We start from the raw sequence: 18,910 nt of genomic DNA, 5'->3' as shown, positions 1-18,910 counted from the left end.
CAGTTTAAAACCAGACTGGTATGGGACTGAATCACTGAATCCCTGTACGGAACTAGGCACATCACTTAAGCTCTATGAGCTCTGGTCTTCTCATCTGTGATACAAAAGGAAAAACCACCCATCTTAGAGATATTGTTAAGGATTAAATAAAATAATAGTACATATCAGAAAGGTGGGTAAAATAGTGCCTGAAATAAAGTTGGTGCTCAATGGGAGTATGGGAAGATACAAATGGACCAACCTTAACACTGAACTTTAACCAACCAAACCAACAAGTTTTAACTACCCTATTACAACAAAATAGTTTGCCCCCATAGAGGCCCAATTATTCTTCAAGTCACAATATTGAAGTTCTAACTAAAAGGCAAAAGGTTTTGAAAATTATCTAAATAAAAAAGAAAAGTTACGACCAAGCTAAACAGCATATTAAAAAGCAGAGACATTATTTTGCCAACAAAGGTCCATCTAGTCAAGGCTATGGTTTTCCATTGGTCATGTATGGATATGTGAGAGTTGGACTGTGAAGAAAGCTGAGTGCCGAAGAATTGATGCTTTTGGACTGTGGTGTTGGAGAAGACTCTTGAGAGTCCTTTGGACTGAAAGGAGATCCAACCAGTTCATTCTAAAGGAGATCAGTCCTGGGTGTTCATTGGAAGGACTGATGCTGAAGCTGAAACTCCAATACTTTGGCCACCTCATGCGAAGAGTTGAGTCATTGGAAAAGACTCTGATGCTGGGAGGGATTGGGGGCAGGAGAAAAAGGGGATGACAGAGGATGAGATAGCTGGATGGCATCACCAACTCGATGGACATGAATTTGGGTAAACTCCGGGAGATGGTGATGGACAGGGAGGCCTGGCGTGCTGCAATTCATGGGTTCGCAAAGAGTCGGACAAGACTGAGCGACTGAACTGAACTGAACCCAATGCTAGTAACTCAGCACCTTAAATCTATTTCTGCTTTCAGTCTCCACTAATTATAATCTCCATGAGTGAAGAGATAGTCTTTTATTCACTACTGTACTATGTCCCTGGACTTCCTAGGTGGCGCTAGTGGTAAAGAACCTGTTTGCCAATGCAAGAGACGCAAGATGTGTGGTTCGATCCCTGGGTCTGGAAGATCCCCTGGAGTAGGAAACGGCAGCCCACTCCAGTATTCTTGCCTGGAAAAGTCCATAGACAGAGGAGCCTGGCAGGCTACAGTTCACAGGCCTCAGAGTCAGACACAACTGAGCTAATGAACACACACACACACACACACACACGCACACACGCACGCGCACGCACACACACACACACACACACACACACACTGTCCCTAGCACAGTATCTATTAAATTTGTTGTCATTCAGTCACTAAGTCAAATCCAACTCTTTGCAACCCCATGGACTGTAGCACACCAGGCTCCCCTGTTCTTTACTATACATAATGAGTATTTACTTATTTATTCTGTTATGCTTTTATACAAAGTTTTTTATTTTAATAATAAAACGAGTTTTAAAAAACACTAGGTGTGAAAAAATAACTGTAAAATGCAATTTGTTGCTGCTACTTAGTTGCTAAGTCATATCCAACTCTTTGAAACCACATGGACTATAGTCCACCAAGCTCCTTTGTCCATGGGGTTTCCCAGGCAAGAATACTGGAGTAGGCAGCCATTTCCTTCTCCACATAAAAGGTATTTAATGAAGATGTGCTTATAAACAAACAATGTTTAGTCCTTTGTACCTTAATGAAATGGCAATACAAAACAACTTCTATTACAAGGATCTCTAAGAAATATTCTCACTCTTCTGTTCTTGGGGAACATTTCTGTATACTATTTGATGCTATGGCAAATTGTACTGCTTTTCAAATTTCAATCGCCAATTATACATTGCAAGTGTAAAGAAACACAATTGATGTGTTGCATAAATTCAACTTGTAGTCTAGCTAAACTTAAACTCTAGCCATTTTTTAAAAAAATCAGTTACTCAGAACATTCTACATGCATAATCATGTCATCTGTAAAACATCTAAAAATAAACATAATTTTACTTTTCCTTTCCAATCTATAAGCTTATTCCTTTTATTTGCCTTACTGCACCTGGCTAAGACATTCAGAACATGCTGTAAAGAAGTTGTGAATTGACTTGTTCTGGACATTGGGTTGAAAGCACTCAATCTAAGTGTGAGATTCAATGTAGGTTTTTAATAGACACTTTTTATCAGATTGACAAAGTTCCCTTCTATTCATAGCCAGCTGAGAGCTTTTATCACAAATTAGTGCTCAACTTTTTTCAAGTGCTTTTTATGCACCTATTACAAGATTATTTAGCTTTTTGCCTTTATTTCATTAATATGGTAGCCAGCACTGACTTTTAATGTTCAACCTACCTTGCAACTGGGGTTAAGCCCAATTGGTCGTAATGTATCATATAGGATAAAACATATAAAGAGCTAGATTCAATTTACTAATATTTTGTTAATGAGTTTTACATATATATTCATAAAGGATACTGAGCTATAGTTTTCTTTTTTCATAACATTTTTACCTCGTTTGGTAGCCAGGTAACGCTGGTGGCGTGTTTTCTAAAATTTGTGAAAATACTGTTATAATTTCTGCCTTAAATGTTTGATAGAATTCACCAATAAAGTCACATGGGCCCGGACTTCTCTTTGTGGAAATGTTTTTAATTACAAACCCATTTTTTTTTTTTAATGAATATAGGATTATTCAGAGTTGCTTTCTATTCCATTTATTTCAACTCTATTTCTCTCCTATTTAGTTTGTTCTTTTTCTAACTTCTTAAGGAGGAAGCTTGGGCCATTGATCTTAGACGTTTCTTTAGCAGTTACGTTTCCTCCTAATGCACTGCTTTAGCTGCATACCACAAGTTTTGATAGACTGGGTTTAATTTTCAATCAGGTCAAAGATTTTCTAGTTTCCCTTGTGAATTCTTCTTTAAAGTTTATTTCAAAGTATGTTACTTAACTCCCAAATACCTGAGAGATTTTCCAGGTATCTTTTTAATTTCACTGTAGTCAGAGTACTCTCTATATAATTTTAATCCTTTTAAATGTGTTGAAATATGTTTTACATCCCAGGACACAGTCTGTTTTGGTAAATCTTCCATGTGCACTTGAAAAGTATGTGGCTACAGTGTTCTGTAAATGTCAATTAGGTACAGTTCACTCACAGTGTTGTCTAAACCTTCTATATCCTTCTTGATTTTTTCTTGCCTGCTTGTTCTATCAATTATCGAGAAAACTGCAATTCCCAACTAAAACTGTGGATCTGCCCATTGCTCCTTTCAACTGTCAGTTTTTGCTTCAGTCTGTTATTGGATGTGTACCACTTACAACTGCTGAGTTTTCTCAATGAATTGATCCTTTTTTCATTATGAAATGCCCTTCACCCCTTGTAATATTTTCCTTGTTCTGAAGTCTCCTTTGTCTAATACAATACAGGCACTCCAATATTTTCATATTTACTGTTTATACAGTATCTTTTCCCATCTTTTTAAATATAAAGATACAGGTTACAAATAAGGTGGGTATCCAACTGATTAGATCACAGTGATCTACCCTGGCACTCTTAATTGAAGTGCTAGACCATTTATAATACATTTACTTATTGTATATTTGAGTTAAAATGTACTGTTACTTTTTCCCTAGCTTTTGTTTCTTTTCCTCTTCCCCATCTTTCTTTAGAACTGTGAAACATATTTGTTTCAAGTATTTCATTTAATCTATTTTATCATTAGCTATTATCTGTTTTGTTATTTTCTTAGTGGTATACATATTTAACTTATCATAGTCAACTTCCAAATAGTCTATGGGAAAAGAATCTAAAACACAGAGGAATATGTATGTGTATTAATATAACTGATTCACTTTGCTATACTTCTGAAACTAACACAACATTGAAAATCAAATATATTCCAATAGAAAAAAAAATTCACTGTCAAAGATTTGTTAGTAAAAGCAAATTCCTATTTATAGCAAATATCACTATAAAAAGTTCTGTAAGAACAGCCCATAATAAAAGTTTTGTTCTAAATTTCTATTTCAGAAATAAAGAAAACTTTGAAGAACAAGATAAAATAAGGTATCTACAACAAAATAATTCCATACAACAAACGGCCCCTCGGGTTTTATTCCAGAACATGTAACAATTAAAAAAAAAAGTTTCCTAATTGAGTGCTACCAACAGGTAAGACCTTTTAACTCTTGCTCCAGGGTCTAGCATGATATATAGGTTCACCATATTTTCCCCTATATGAAATATTTTAAATAATCCCTAGAAAAATCCTCTTTCAAAACAAGCCACCAAATAACAATATAGTATCCAAAAAAAAAAAAAAAAAGGATTTTACATAACATCACCAACTATCTCTACATTAAACCTTTTAACTTTCTAATTCATATGGAGACCTCCTGTTTTTTTCTCCAGGACATACAGAATTGTGACTTTCAATAATATGTATACTATAATTGCAAATTAACTCCATTATCCCATAATATGAAAGCTCTAAGGAATCTGTTATGGTGAGCATTTACTTATAACAAATCTTGTGGCAGAACTTAATATTGGTCCTCAACAAAATCTCTGACTATGTACTGTTGACACACAGAACTCAAAAGACCCTTGGAAGCTATCTGATATAGAGTAGATATCTGTTTCTTAGTTAACTCCCAAAGATAATAATGGGGGTCTTGAACTATTGTTCACCTATACAGCCTATTTAAAATGTCAAATTGACTGGACTTTAGTTAAAATTTCATCAACTCAGTACAGATGAAAAGATTAATTCTATGTAGTAAAACTGACCTCATACTGTTCTAAAGCTCTAATAAACAAAATTGGGGAAATAAGGTATTGCTTAATAAATTCAGTTTAATAGAAAACAGGCTTTTTAAAACATGGCCTCCCAGGGAGTGAAACGAAGAATAATAAAAGATTGGGAATTGGATTTAGACCATTCTCCTGCACAGTAACTTTCCATACAACATCTCTAATGATTACTTACATGCTTCTACTCAAATATTTCCATAAAAGAGAAATATCATACAAAGCAACGCGTTCTAATTTGAAACAACTAACTGCCATATAATGCTTTTTAACCCTATTCTGAATCACTGAACTTTTTAAGAATGCAGCAAAAAATGTGGACCTGTCTTCTGGGGAAAAGACACAGCCATAAACACATATAAACAATTTTTTACCTATTATTTTACAAGGTTGAAGAACCCTAGCATCTGTCCACGTACTCCTTTAAATAACTCCCTTAACATACTTAACTACGGGGAACAAATGTTTTCATTCACTGATGGAGGAATATAGCTATATTCCTATTCTCTATGGAGAGGACTGTGGCTATAACTACACACATTACTCATGTTCATATCCTTTGACCCAGTAATTCTACTTCCAGAGACTTATCAAGTAAACATGTGTGAAATGACATTCTGTACAGGGCTATTCACTGAAGCATTGCTTATGTCAATAAAACACTTTTTCATCTAAGTGTCCATAGACAAGAAAAGGGTTAAATTATGGTTCAGCTGTATAATGGAGTATTAAACAGCCTTGAAAAAAGAGAAGGAAGTTCTATACGTACTAAAACAGTTTCTAAAATATTTTAAACACAAAAAGGAAAATACACGATAATATATATAACTTACTCTTTGTATTTTTTTTTAAAAGAGGGGGTGAATATACATTCATATTTGCACATGCACACACATGGATAATATATCATCATGTATGATATATACACACACATAAATAAAATACAATAAACTGCTAACAGTTGTCTCCAGGGAAGAAAACCAAATGGATAAAGGAAAAGCATAGCAGGGACTTCCCTGGTGGTCCAGTGGTTAAGACTCCATGCTTCCACTGCAGAGGGCACGCACAGGTTCCATCCCTGGTTGGGGAACTAAGATCACCCATGCTGTAGGGTGTGACCAGAAAAAAAAAGGAAAAGGGTAGCAGAGATGTTTCACTGTGTATCTTTAAAATCTTTTGAATATTGTACTATGTAAATATATCACCTAATCAAAATTAACTCTTAAATACCAACTCTGCCTTAGAGCCTAAGCAGTTTTGCTAAGCTTAAAACCAAGCTATTCTATCACTCTGCAACTTATCCATAATATTTTATCAGAATTTTTCTGAGGTGTTTAGCTCCAGTGATCTTACTACAAAACAAAAACTTTCATCCCTCCACACACAATCTGACCCCTGAGCAAATTATTTACTAAGCTCTCTTCTTTTAGGCTCATAATGCCTTCATATCACCATATTGCTTTTAATGGAGGGAGTGAATACACATACATACTTGTGCCCCTTCTTTTAGGCTCATAACACCTTCACGTCTCTATATCCACCATCAGCTGTGTGCCACAGACATATGGGTCCATTCCTGCCTTATTATATAAGTGTCCCAAGTGTATGCAGTACATCTGGTTGATTTTTTTTTTTAATCCTCTGTAACATCTACGCACAGTACAGACTTACTAAGAGTCAGCTGAACTCAAAACAAACAAACAGTAAATAAATAAAGAGTTAGCAGAACTCAACTGCTGAAAAATGGGGCACTAAAATTTCAATACAGCTATTATGTCCCTTTCCCTTCACCTCATCCAGATTATCACACAGCAGATCAAACAGCTTTTCAGAAGAAGTTGATGGAATACTTTGTGCCTTGATTTGATAATGGAACCTGGACAAGTGAGTTTTGGTTTAATGCTAGTGGTTTCTGCCAAATGTGGACATTAAATCTGCCTGCTAAAGTTAATTAATATAACAAAACATCATGAACTAGAGGCATCATCTCCTGAGATTAGTGGGGCTTTCAGATTATATTTTAATTTCACAATTAATCCTTAGTATCCCTCTGGAGACAGACAAAACAGGAATTAAATCAACACTCAACTCTGGCAACAGTCTATGTGATGAAAGTCACATGTTTACTTTTTTTAACAATTTAAATAAATTTTATTTAATTTACTTATATATCTTATTTTTAATTAATTTAAATTTAAAATGAATAACAATTTCTTATAAATGAACATTATATGTCACAGTAATATTTGCATTGTTTTGACCACTAAACCAAAAAGGGAACCATTTCCTGAAATTACTGCTTACTTCAAATACATCAGGTGAGGTATCAGGCTCCACTTCCCCCTCCCTGGAGACATGAAGCCTGTCAGTGTTCTGTCCCTCTACAACACTCTGGGCTGTTGGCCCCCAGGCCTCGTCCTGAAGATTTTCTTGACTTTTCTCCTTTGTTGGATCATCTGCGTCCTTAATACGCTGCCTTTCTCTTTTATGATTTTCTGTCTGGTGTTTATGGACTGTATCTTCTAGAATCTTCTTGAGAAAGGCCGCATGAAGGGAAATAGTTGATACTATGTATCAGCCTGGGTCTAGTCAGGAGACTGAAACCACATCTGGGGTACTCCCTTCCCAAAGGCTGAGATTCAGACATATTGGAGAGACTATGGCTTGGCTGCTGGTGGCAGAGAAGTTTACTGGGTGCCCTAGGCTGCAGTTGGTGTCCACTGGTATGCTGAGAAAGCTTGCTGAAGAGCAAATGATAGTGGGCCTTCTGTGTGCTCCTAGAAGCTTTGTCATCAATTGAACACAATACAAACTGGGAACAAGAGAAGCCCCTTCATTTGCTACCTTGCAATATCTCTCAAAGTCATGTCTGACTCTTTGTGACCCCATGGACTGTAGCCTGCCAGACTCCTCTGTCCATAGGATTTTTCAGGCAATAATAATGGAGTGGGTTCCATTTCCTTCTCCATGAAAGTCACGTATTTATTTACTCTTTATAAAAGCAAAGTTATCAGTCACACAGGTAACAACTATTAGAACAGATACCATCACCTTGTTATCTTTATATAAGCAACATTAACAGTCTTCATCAGACAAAACTGGTTAAAATGGGCTTCCCAAGGGGCTCAGTGGTGAAGAATCCATCTGCCAGTGCAGTAGCCGCACAAGACATAGGTTCGATCCTTGGGTTGGGAAGATTCCCTGGAAGAGGAAATGGCAACTGACTCCAGTATTTTTGCTGGGATAATCCCATGGACAGAGGAGTCTGATGGGCTATGTCCACGGTGTCACAAAGAGTCAGACGTGACTGAGTATGCACATGCTGTTAAATTCTAATACAGCAGGTAGGTCAGCGGCTAAGACTCTGTGCTCCCAATGCAGAGGGCCTGGCTTCGATCCCTGGTCAGGGAACTAGATCCCACATGCCACATCTAAAAGTTCACATGCCGCAACTAAGATCTAGTGCAGGCTTATAAATAAATATTTAAATAAAGTTATCTATTTTTTAAAAATTTGAGTACAGCAAATCTGGACAGCCGCTTGCTGTTATCATTTTAAAATTAAACTATGGTTTGGTTAAAATAAAAAGCTATCCTATGTAACTCACCAAGTTACTTAGTTCTTCAACTTCCTGGGCCAATAATACTATTTGCAAAAAAATAACTGCAATTTGAGTATTATTACCAGTCCCTCTGTAGAAGCTAACAAAATTTTTAAGACTTCTAAGGCTTTTGCTAAGGGTAGACTAAAAGAAAAACAATCACAATTTTCTGACTGTACTTCGTCAACAATATAGGATGAGAGGAGGTCAACCTTCAACAAACAGTTTAATTAAGATCCAAGCATTCCTCTTCTATACATACACTCAAAATAACTGAAAGCAGGAACTCAAGCAGCATTTGTACACCCATGTTCACAGCAGCATTATTCACAATAGCCAAAAGGTAGAAGTAACCAAAGTGACTAATGACAGATACATGGATGAATAAAATATGGAATGTGCAATATTACTCAGCCTTAAAAAGGAAGGAAATTCTGATGCTGCAACATGGATGAATCTTGAGGAATATTATGGTAAATGAACTAAGCCAGTTACAAAAAAGACAAATATTGTATGAGTCCACTTATACGAGATTTCTAGAGCAGTCAAATTCATGTAAACAGAAAGTAGAATGATTGTTGCCAGGGACTAAGGGGAGATATAAATGTGGAGTTATTGTTTAATGAGTATAGTTCCATTTTTGCTAGATGAAGAAGTTCTTGAGAGGGATCATAATGATGGTTGCAAAACAAAGTGAATGTACTATACACTCAAAAATGGTTAGAACAGTAAATTTTTTTATGTATATATTTACTACTCCCTTCAGGATCACAGCCTTGTCATGGCAAAGGGGCTTGCATAAGTCAATGAAGCTATGAGCCATGTCATGTGGGGCCACCCAAGACAGACGGGTCATAGTGAAGCGTTCTGACAAAACATGGTCCACTGGAGAAGGAAATATCAACCCACTCCAGTATTCTTGCCTGGAGAACTCCATGAACAGTATGAAAAGGCAAAAAGATATGACACTGGACAATGAGCCCTCCAGGTCAGAAGGTGTCCAGTAGGCTACTGGGGAAGAATGGAGGGCAATTACCAATAGCTCCAGAAAGAATGAAGTGGCTGGGACATAGTGGAAATGATGCTCAGTTGTGGACGTGTCTGGTGGTGAAAGTAAAGTCCAATGCTGTATAGAACAATATTACACAGGAACCTGGAATGTTAGGTCCATGAATCAAGGTAAATTGGATGTGGTCAAGCAGGAGATAGCAAGATTGAATATCAACAGCTTAGGAATCAGGGAACTAAAATGGACAGGAATGGGTAAATTTAATTCAGATGGCCATTATACCTAAAAAATGGGCAAGAATCCCTTAGATGAAATGGGGTAGCCCTCATAGACGAGAAAAGAGTCTGAAATACAGCATATTTGGCTGCAACCTCAAAAACAAAAGAATGATCTCAGTTCATTTCTAAGGCAAATCATTCAACATCACAGCAATCCAAGTCTATGCCCCAACTACTGATGCCAAATAAATTGAAGCTGACCAGTAAGACCTACCACAGCTTTTAGAACCACTCTGATGTCAGAAAGTGAAGAGGAACTAAAAAGCCTCTTGATGAGGGTGACAGAGGAAAGTGAAAAAGCTGGCTTGAAACTCAACATTTAAAAAACTAAGATTATGGCATCCGATCCCATCACTTCATGGCAAATATTAACAGAAGGAAAAAGTGGAGGCAGTGACAGATTTTATTTTCTTGGGCTCCAAAATCACTGCAGATGGTGATTGCAACCATGAAATTAAGACACTTGCTTCTTGGAAGGAAAGCTATGACAAACCTAGACAGCATATTAAAAAGCAGAAATATCACTTTGCTGATAAAGATTCATATAGTCAAAGCTATGGTTTTTCCAGTAGTTGTATACAAATGTTAGAGTTGGACCATAAAGAAGGCCGAGCACCAAAGAACTGATGCTTTCAAACTGGTACTGTGGAAGACTTTTGAGAGTCCCTTGGATTAAAAGGAGATCAAACCAGTCAATCCTAAAGGAAATCAACCCTGAAAACTCATTGGAAGGACAGAAGCTGAAGCTCCAATACTTTGGCCACCTGATACTAAGAGCTGACTCAATGGAAAAACCCTAATGCTAGGAATGACTGAAGGCAAAAGGAGAAGGGGGCAGCAGAGGATGAGATGGTTAGACAGCATCAGCAACCCAATGGACATGAATTGGAGCAAATTCCAGAAAACACCGGAGGACAGAGGAGCCTGGTGTGCTGCAGCAGTCCACGGGGTTGCAAAGAGGTGGACGTGACTTAGCAACAAAAAGAACTCATTTACTACAATTTTAATGAGAGTGAAGTTCAGTAAAGGAAACCACAAAGCCCAGGACCTGCCCAATGACATGATTCTGGGAAATTTTACCTTTGACTTTAAACAAGTAGCACAGGGCTATCCTTTAAGGATAAGAGCCACCTAAAAATACACCAACCCCCAACAAAATTCAATGGATATAAGCATGCAGATTAGACAAATTTAAATAAGAGAAAATAAATAAGGGGAAGGTATAAGAAGAAATAAAAAAGTGGATGGAAATTTCAGAGCGAACATACTCAGTATTCAGCCCTGGGAAATAAAAGACCAGCAATACAGAAGACAGGGTAAAAGGCAGAGAAAATAAAGTAAGAAAGTCTAACATGTTTAAATAGAGTGCAAGAAGAAGACAGAGAGTAAGGCAGAGGCAATATATGCAAAGACAATGGCTGAGAATTCTAAAACTGATGAAAACCAGCAACCCACAGATTTAAGACATCCAATAAATTCCAAGCAGAATAAATCGAAATAATTCAACCACTCACAGAAATATGCATACAGATGTTTATAGCAGCTTTATCCGTAATGCTAAAACTTGGAAGCAACCAAGACATCCTTTCGTAGGTGAACGGACAAATAAGATGTGGCACAGGGACCTCCCTGGTCGTCCAGCGGTTAAGAATCCATCTTGCAATGCAGGCATGCAGTTTTGATCCCTGGTTAGGGAACTAAGATCCCATGTGCCTCAGAGCAACTAAGCCTGAGCGTCACAACTACTGAGTCCGTGCACTGCAACGAAAGATCCACATCCACAAGGACAATCAATCCCGCATGCCAAAAGTAAGACCTGACACAGACACACAAGTAAATAAACCTTTAAACTAGGGGCACACTGCAGTCCACGGGGTCGTCAAGAGTTCGATATGACTTAGCAACTGAACAGCAGCAGCAGCCAGACAGTGAAATACTATTCAGGGCTTTAGGAAAAAAAAGAGCTTACACACCATGGAAAGACACAGAGAAAACTCAAACGAACATCACTAAGCGAAAGAAGCCAATCTGAAAAGGCTACATATTGTATGATTCCAACTACTTCAACCATATGACAGGAAAGAGAAAACTATGGGGAGAGTAAAAAGATCAGTAGTGGGCTAGGGGAAGAGGCAGGGATGAACAGTTGGAGCACAGAGGATTTTACGCCAGGAAAACTTTGTATGATACTATAATAAATACATATCATTATATACTTGACCAAATCCATAGAATATACACCACCAAGAGTGAACCCTAATGTATGCTATGGGCTTTGGATGGTAACGTGTTGTCAATGCAGGTTCATCACCTCTCAAAATGTGCAGAGGCAAGAGTATCTGGGAAGTCTCCATACCTTCCACTCCATTTTGTTGTGAGCCTAAAACTGCTCCAAAAACTAAAATCAGCTTATTTTATGTGTATGTTCAGGTTCCTCCAAAATATTCAGGTGTAAATAATCCAATCTAGACATATCTCTCATCTCTACATTTTAGTGTAGAAAATCAAAGACAAAGAGAAAATCTCGAAAACAGGCAAAGAAAAGATAGATTACGTGCAACAGAATGGCAATGATAATAAAAGTAAAATGAGATCAAGGAAAGCAGTGGACAACAGTAAACAATGTACTAAAAGAACACAGCAGGCCGACCTAGAACCCTGAACCCAGCAAAGCACCACCATGCAAGAATAAAGCCCCAAACAGACATTCTAACCCTAACCCTAACCCTCTTTCTGGATGGCGGACACAATGGGAAGACAGTAACTGGTAGACCCACACTAGAGAAATCCCAAAGGGTGTATTTCAGCAAAAGAAAAAGTATTCCAGATGGAAGGTCAGAGATGTGAACAGGAACAAACAACAAAGAAAGTGGTAAACACAACATAGGGAAACAGGTAGGTCAGGCTAAACGAACATAACTATAAAACAGATTCAATAAAAATCTGTGTGTTCTTAAAAACATATATATACAAATGGTTAACACATGACTCTTTCATTTATCAAAACCCACAGAACTATACAACACAAAGAGTAAATCCTAATGTTAAACTGAGGACTTTCCTTAATAATAAAGGTATCAATACTCATTGATCAACCGTAACAAATCTACCACATTAATGTAACATGTTAATAATGGGGAAACTGGAGAGATGGGATATTAGTATATGACAACTCTGTACTAACTGCTCAATTTTCTGTAAAATAAAGTCTACTAATTAAATATACACACATACACAATTAAATACAAAACAGCAGCATGTGAAGTGGGAGAGGAATAATGAAGTTACAGGTTTAAGGCCCTTATACTGACAAAAAGGAGGGCAGAGGTATTGATTAACATCAATCCACGATATGAAAGATCCATACTGTAATTTCTGTGGTAACTAATAAAAGAGTACATAACTTTCAAACTAGAAGAGAGGAAAAATGGAATGTTAAAAAACAAATAGCTGGCAAAATTCTGAAGGTGGGGGAAATAGAATGAGAATTTTGTCTTTATCGTAAATAACAAATGAAAAAAATTTCAGTGGAAAGTAGAAGAATTATAAGAGAGATTTTGAAAGAAACCTAAGAAAAATTCAAGCCCAAATACTTCCCCAGTGGCTCAGCAGTAACGAATCTGCTTGCAATGTAGGAGACTTGCAGGAGATATGAGTTCGATCCCTGACTCAAGAAGATACCCTGCAGCAGGAAATGGCAACTCCAGTATTCTCCCGTGGAAAATCCCACAGATAGAGGAGCCTTGTGGGCTACATACAGTCCATGAGGTCGCAAAAAGTTGGACATGACTGAGTGACTAAACAACAATAATACAAATATGTCATTACATTAAATGCAATTTCAGCCAAGAGTTTGGAAACTACATTAAAACAAGAAATATGCCTAGCTGGATGACAACTGTTTTTAATTCAACTCTTTCCCAATTAGACAAAGATTTATTCAGTATATACAAAGTGCTGAGCATTTGAAGAGTCAGAAATAAAGGCAACATCCATGCTCTCAAGGAGACTAACAGGGAGAACAAATGTGTTATAATAAAGACAGGTCATCAGGTGCTAATAAGATACTACAACTAGACTGGTGAGGCTATCCAGAAAAACTATACAGAAGGGATATCTGAATTACGCTTTGAAGAGTAAACTGAAAGTTCACGTGACAAATGAGAAGGAGCAGTGGTGGAGACAGCAGTAAGGTCAGGAGGCCAGCCATGGCTTGAGCCGGCAGCACACAGCAGGGGGCGAGTAGACAGCAACCCAGGAAGCTGAGAAGTCAGGACTTTTAACTCCATCCAGTAGACACTGTGAAGCCTTTAAAGTAAGGGAGTAAAACAATACTACTGGTATTTTTAGAAATATAACTGGTAGCAGTTTACAAAAAGATGAATGAGGTGGGAGATACTAACTATTACAGTTATGAATGAGGAAGGTCTGGATTAAGGCAGTAGCAGTGGGGCAGACAAATGCTAGAGGAAGAAGAGAAATGAGCTGATAATTGACTACGTGTGAAATGAGGGTAGATTAAAGTACAGATGGTCCCTGCCTTACAATTGTTCCATTTAACGATTTTTCAACTTTGAAAGTGAAGTCGCTCAGTCATGTCGGACTCTTTGTGACCCCATGGGCAGTAGCCTGCACCTGGCTCTTCCGTCCATGGGATTTTCTAGGCAAGAGTACTGGAGTGGGTTGCCATTTCCTTCTCCAGGGAATCTTCCCGACCCAAAGATCGAACTTTATGATGGTGCAAAAATGATTCACATGCAGTGGGAACTACACTTCCAGTCTTGAATGTTGATCTTTTCCTGGGCTAGTCACATGTGACACAACCTCCCTCACGCTGCCCAGTGGCAAGGGCAGCACAGCTGCCAGTCAGCCACGCCATCAGGAGGGTAAGAGACCAATACACTTTCCATCACTCCGTACCCAATCATCCTGCTTTTCACTCTCAGAACGAAATTCAATAAATGACATGAGATATTCAACACTTTATCATAAAACAGGCTCTGTATCAGATGAGTTTGCCCAACCATAGGTTAACGTAAGCATTCTGAGCATGTTTAAGGTAAGCTAGGCTAAACTATGATAGGTTAGGTATGTTGAATGTATTTTCAACTTCTGATAGTTTCAACTTACAATGGGTTTATCAGGACATAAATCGAGGAAGATTTGTAAATGAAAAGAAGAGAACATAAAGGCAAACATAATAATAAATTTAAGAATAGTTACTCTTAAAACTGGTATAAAGGTAGACTATTTTTCAGCATTTATGCTTACTGACCATCTAACTATGTACTAAATATAAACACCTAAACGTATTTTTTAAAATTTCTTGCACTGGCATGTGAAATAGCTACTATAGCTAGGTATCCATAACTGACACCTTCTAATTGATACAATTTACTACCTGACAGGAGAAAGGTATCAGCTGGTTCAAGATCTTTTCAGAAGTCAGATGTGATCATCTGACTCACATCACACTCACAAATTTATAAAAGATAGGAAATGAGTTTCTTATTGTGCCAAAAGAGGGAGTCCCAGTTTTCATGGTTCTCATTTCGCTCTTCTTTTCAACACAATCAACACACTTTTTATTCAATACAACTGAAACCAAGGACATTAATCAAAAAAGTAAGTTATAGTGAGGAATCTTAAAAAAAAATACAAACGTTTTCTTTGAACTTAAAGTACAGAAACGCTTATTCTGTTGCCAATATTTTGATACAGGCCTGTTTAGTTACAGACCTACTGACTGTAGCTTCACACTGTCTTACACAAACCACACCCATAATGCTTCATCTACTATTTCCAGTTTCGATTTCTTTAAAAGTGAAGCAAGAACTTTTAAGATACTTGCCAAGTATCTAAATGAAGAATTCTTCCAGGTTAAAAAAAATTCTTTTAATAAGTTTTTATAGTTATCTCCTTATTGCTTCATTTTATATTCAGTCTTTCCAAGGCAGATAACTTAGTTTTCACAGAATCAACAATTCTTTCATTTTATGTCAACTGTTATCACAATTTTGTATTGAGCCATATAATTATAACACAAGTGCAAGTTGTCATAAAGTGGTCCTTGGTGAGTCAATTTAACCAACTGGTGGGGGCAATGCACTGGGCATCAGTTAGCACGTCTCATAAAAAGGGAAGGAATGTTTATTAAGACTAGTATCCCTATTATGAAAGATCTAAATTCACTTATTGCTTTCTTTGTACTTGGGACAGTATCTGGCACACAGAAAATACTATGGAAGTATTTGTTACTCTATTAGCATTAAAAGTCAACTAGGTACAGATAAACAGTACATGCAAGGGCAGAATTCCACCTACTTTAGAGTCTCCAGAATCACAGAGATGAGACTATCTGTATTTAAGTAGTCAAAAGGGGAGAGAGTAGGGAATATAAACTGTGCTAAGTTCTCACTGAAAACATACGAATACAAGGTAGTCAGTTTCACATTACTGGAAGTGGATTATCTAGTACTTTAAGGAAGAGATCTTAAAAAAAAAAGAAGCAGCGTTCACACGCCAAGTCAATAAGACATGAAGAAGCAGGTTCATAACTCAATTAACCTATCATCTCAGAAATGCTGAGAATGGCTACAGGTAGTCCTAAAAAGTGGCAGCTAGAGTAGAGGAGGAAAGTCAGTTATAGCTTCACAATGCATGTCAGGTTCCTTCCCTCTATTACCCACTCACTGATGATAGAAAACATCAGTCTCTTAAACAAAACCACATGGCACATCCCAAAATACATAACAAATGCTTCTGTTTTACTAGTTATTATACATTAAACATTAAATATAAAATTAATGTGCATAAATGCAATGTGAAAGAAAAATTTTAATTTGCAAACAACCTAAATATAAGCAAAGAGTAACTTAAATACTGCAAGCAATAAACGTGGCGGCATGGCCATTTTCTTTCGCCTAAGTTTTGTGTATCTGATTTGCAGGTGCAAAACACTCAAGGCAACATGACAGAAGATGGACAGTCACCAGGAAGTTCAAAGACTGCAGCTACTTAAAACATCCTGTCCACTAGGAAAGAATCCACAGTGGCACCAACTTTCTTCCTTCTATGGACATCAAACAGTACTGAAAATGTTATGAATAGTTAGGAGAAACTCAAGAGACAGCCATGCGGCTGCACCAGCCCCACTAGATGGCACTGTCACAGGAAAGCCACTCTGCTCTCCCACTTCCAAGGGCTGAAAGCACTCATGATCTCTGCAAAACTGAAAGCTGTCATCAACACAGCGACATCCTCACTGAGAAATGATGACCCATAATGAGGAGTTTCAGGCTTGAAGGAAGCGTCTATCCAAAAGCACCTTTTTTCCCAGTACCATGGCCCCCTCCTCGATCCTATTTCAAATAAGCAGTCTGAGAGAAACAATGGCTTGCATGCATAAGAAGTCCTACAAAATGGAGATTTTCTCTTTTCTTTTCCTAACTACACAAAACTACAGGATAATTACTTGCTTTCCAGCCACGCCCCTGCCAAGTTTCTTTGCTATGGGTAAAAACACTCCTAGTGGTCCAAGAATAACAGATTTATTGTAATCAATATACTTATCGTGACTGGAAACTTCAAAATAACACAATTAATGATACAAAAACATCTCGATAAAAATGAACTTCTTTCTATATATTAAAGCAGAACTCCTATTAAACAGATTAAGTTTTTTGCACCTCAGTTACATGATTTTAGCTGGGCCTGGGCAGCAGAATTCACAATGTTACTCATTCCCATAACTTATGCTCTACCCCATGGAAAGTATACTTGGATACAGCTACCAGGAACCTAAAACCAGAAGGAAAGAAAAGCATTCTAACAAAGCTCAATTAGTTTAAACCGTATACAATTTAAATACAAACTTACTCTTACACAGTGGGTGAGCATTTGAATAGACAGATTTGGATACAAGACTTTTACTGAATTACCAGCAAAAGTCATTATTAGGCAATCAACTGAATCAGAGATCACTTTAACACTCAAATATACTACTCAAGTACAGTTGAAGCTACTTCACCTAGATCAGAGAATTTAGACATGTAGAATTCAGACATGTAACTAACATATAACAACAGTCAGGAGCACAGCTGCTCTAAAGTGCCACCAAAGTCAGTTACTTAATTAAAGAGGCGAAGAAACCAAGAATTACAAAATGTGTAACAAATCCTGTGTTCCTACTAGAGCTCACCACAGGTCTAATACAGCTCCCATCCCAGTTATACTCTATACCACGCTCCCCTCAACAGTAAGGGCTTGGAAGTACTGTACTGAGGTGTCATCCCTAACATCCTGCACAATGCCTAGTACGCAGCAGGTATTCAATATCTATTGAATGAACAAAGACTATCAAGTTATTCCAGCCCACCAAAATTATGACATTCATCAAAGCAGTTTTTCTAACTGAACTCTGACAAACACCTTTTCCTCTAAGAACATGAAACTAAGCATGAGACTAAGATCCAAGGTGCCATGAGAAATAATATTTCTTGGAAAGTACAGGAAGGAGTCAAAGATCAAAAATTCTCTAGTCTCAGGTCCAAGTAAACAACATCTTGGATTGGTGAAGATTTTAAATAAAACATCACAAATATATCTTACATATTGTACTAAAATCATAAATAGGTTTTATACTTTGTTCTAAAGCCCTCCTATCAGAGCAGCGGGGTGAGGCAGCAGTTTTGTAAAGATGCACAGGAAGCCGTAACACTGCCCGTGAACGGGGCCTGATCTTATGCTCCTGGAACAAAAGCAGTGAACAAGAAGGGAAAACAGGAGGAAAGGAAAAGGAGTCTGGGGTACAATCATGAGGAATCTGCTGAACTGCAGATCTGGGGAGGTGACAGAGCAGGGGCATGTTTTTCAAAACTCTACACGTAACCATACAAAAAGCCCAGCGTAAAGAAGCTATGCCAATACTTATTCATTAGCAGTTTTTGTCTGAGTGACTGAGGAGTTTTGACAAAATGTGGCATAGAATCGAGACACATCCTGTTAGTATCCTTGCAATAGACCCACGGGAAATCTCTTCCACATTAGAGGGTAAAAAGAAGTTAATATTTCCATACAGAGTACCTTCAAGACTACTGTTAAATATTTGAGTGGAACAACTGATAGGATTTAAAAGTTCACTGGAACTGTGAGCCAGATCTCCTCCCCTTCGATGCATCTGCATGATC

At 37.5% G+C, this 18,910-nt stretch overlaps 1 protein-coding gene across 13 annotated transcripts in view; it reads right to left on the bottom strand.

Annotated features, from left to right (window-relative positions):
* Positions 1 to 18,910, bottom strand: part of TLK2 (tousled like kinase 2) — a 123,450-nt gene that overhangs the window by 101,077 nt on the left and 3,463 nt on the right. The gene's annotated exons all lie outside the window — the stretch shown is intronic.

This window comes from Ovis aries, chromosome 11 (assembly GCF_016772045.2).
Source record: "Ovis aries strain OAR_USU_Benz2616 breed Rambouillet chromosome 11, ARS-UI_Ramb_v3.0, whole genome shotgun sequence".
Classification (NCBI taxonomy): Eukaryota; Metazoa; Chordata; class Mammalia; order Artiodactyla; family Bovidae; genus Ovis; species Ovis aries.
The sequence above is the reverse complement of the archived record's forward strand: the minus strand, read 5'-3'. Positions and strand labels throughout refer to the sequence as shown.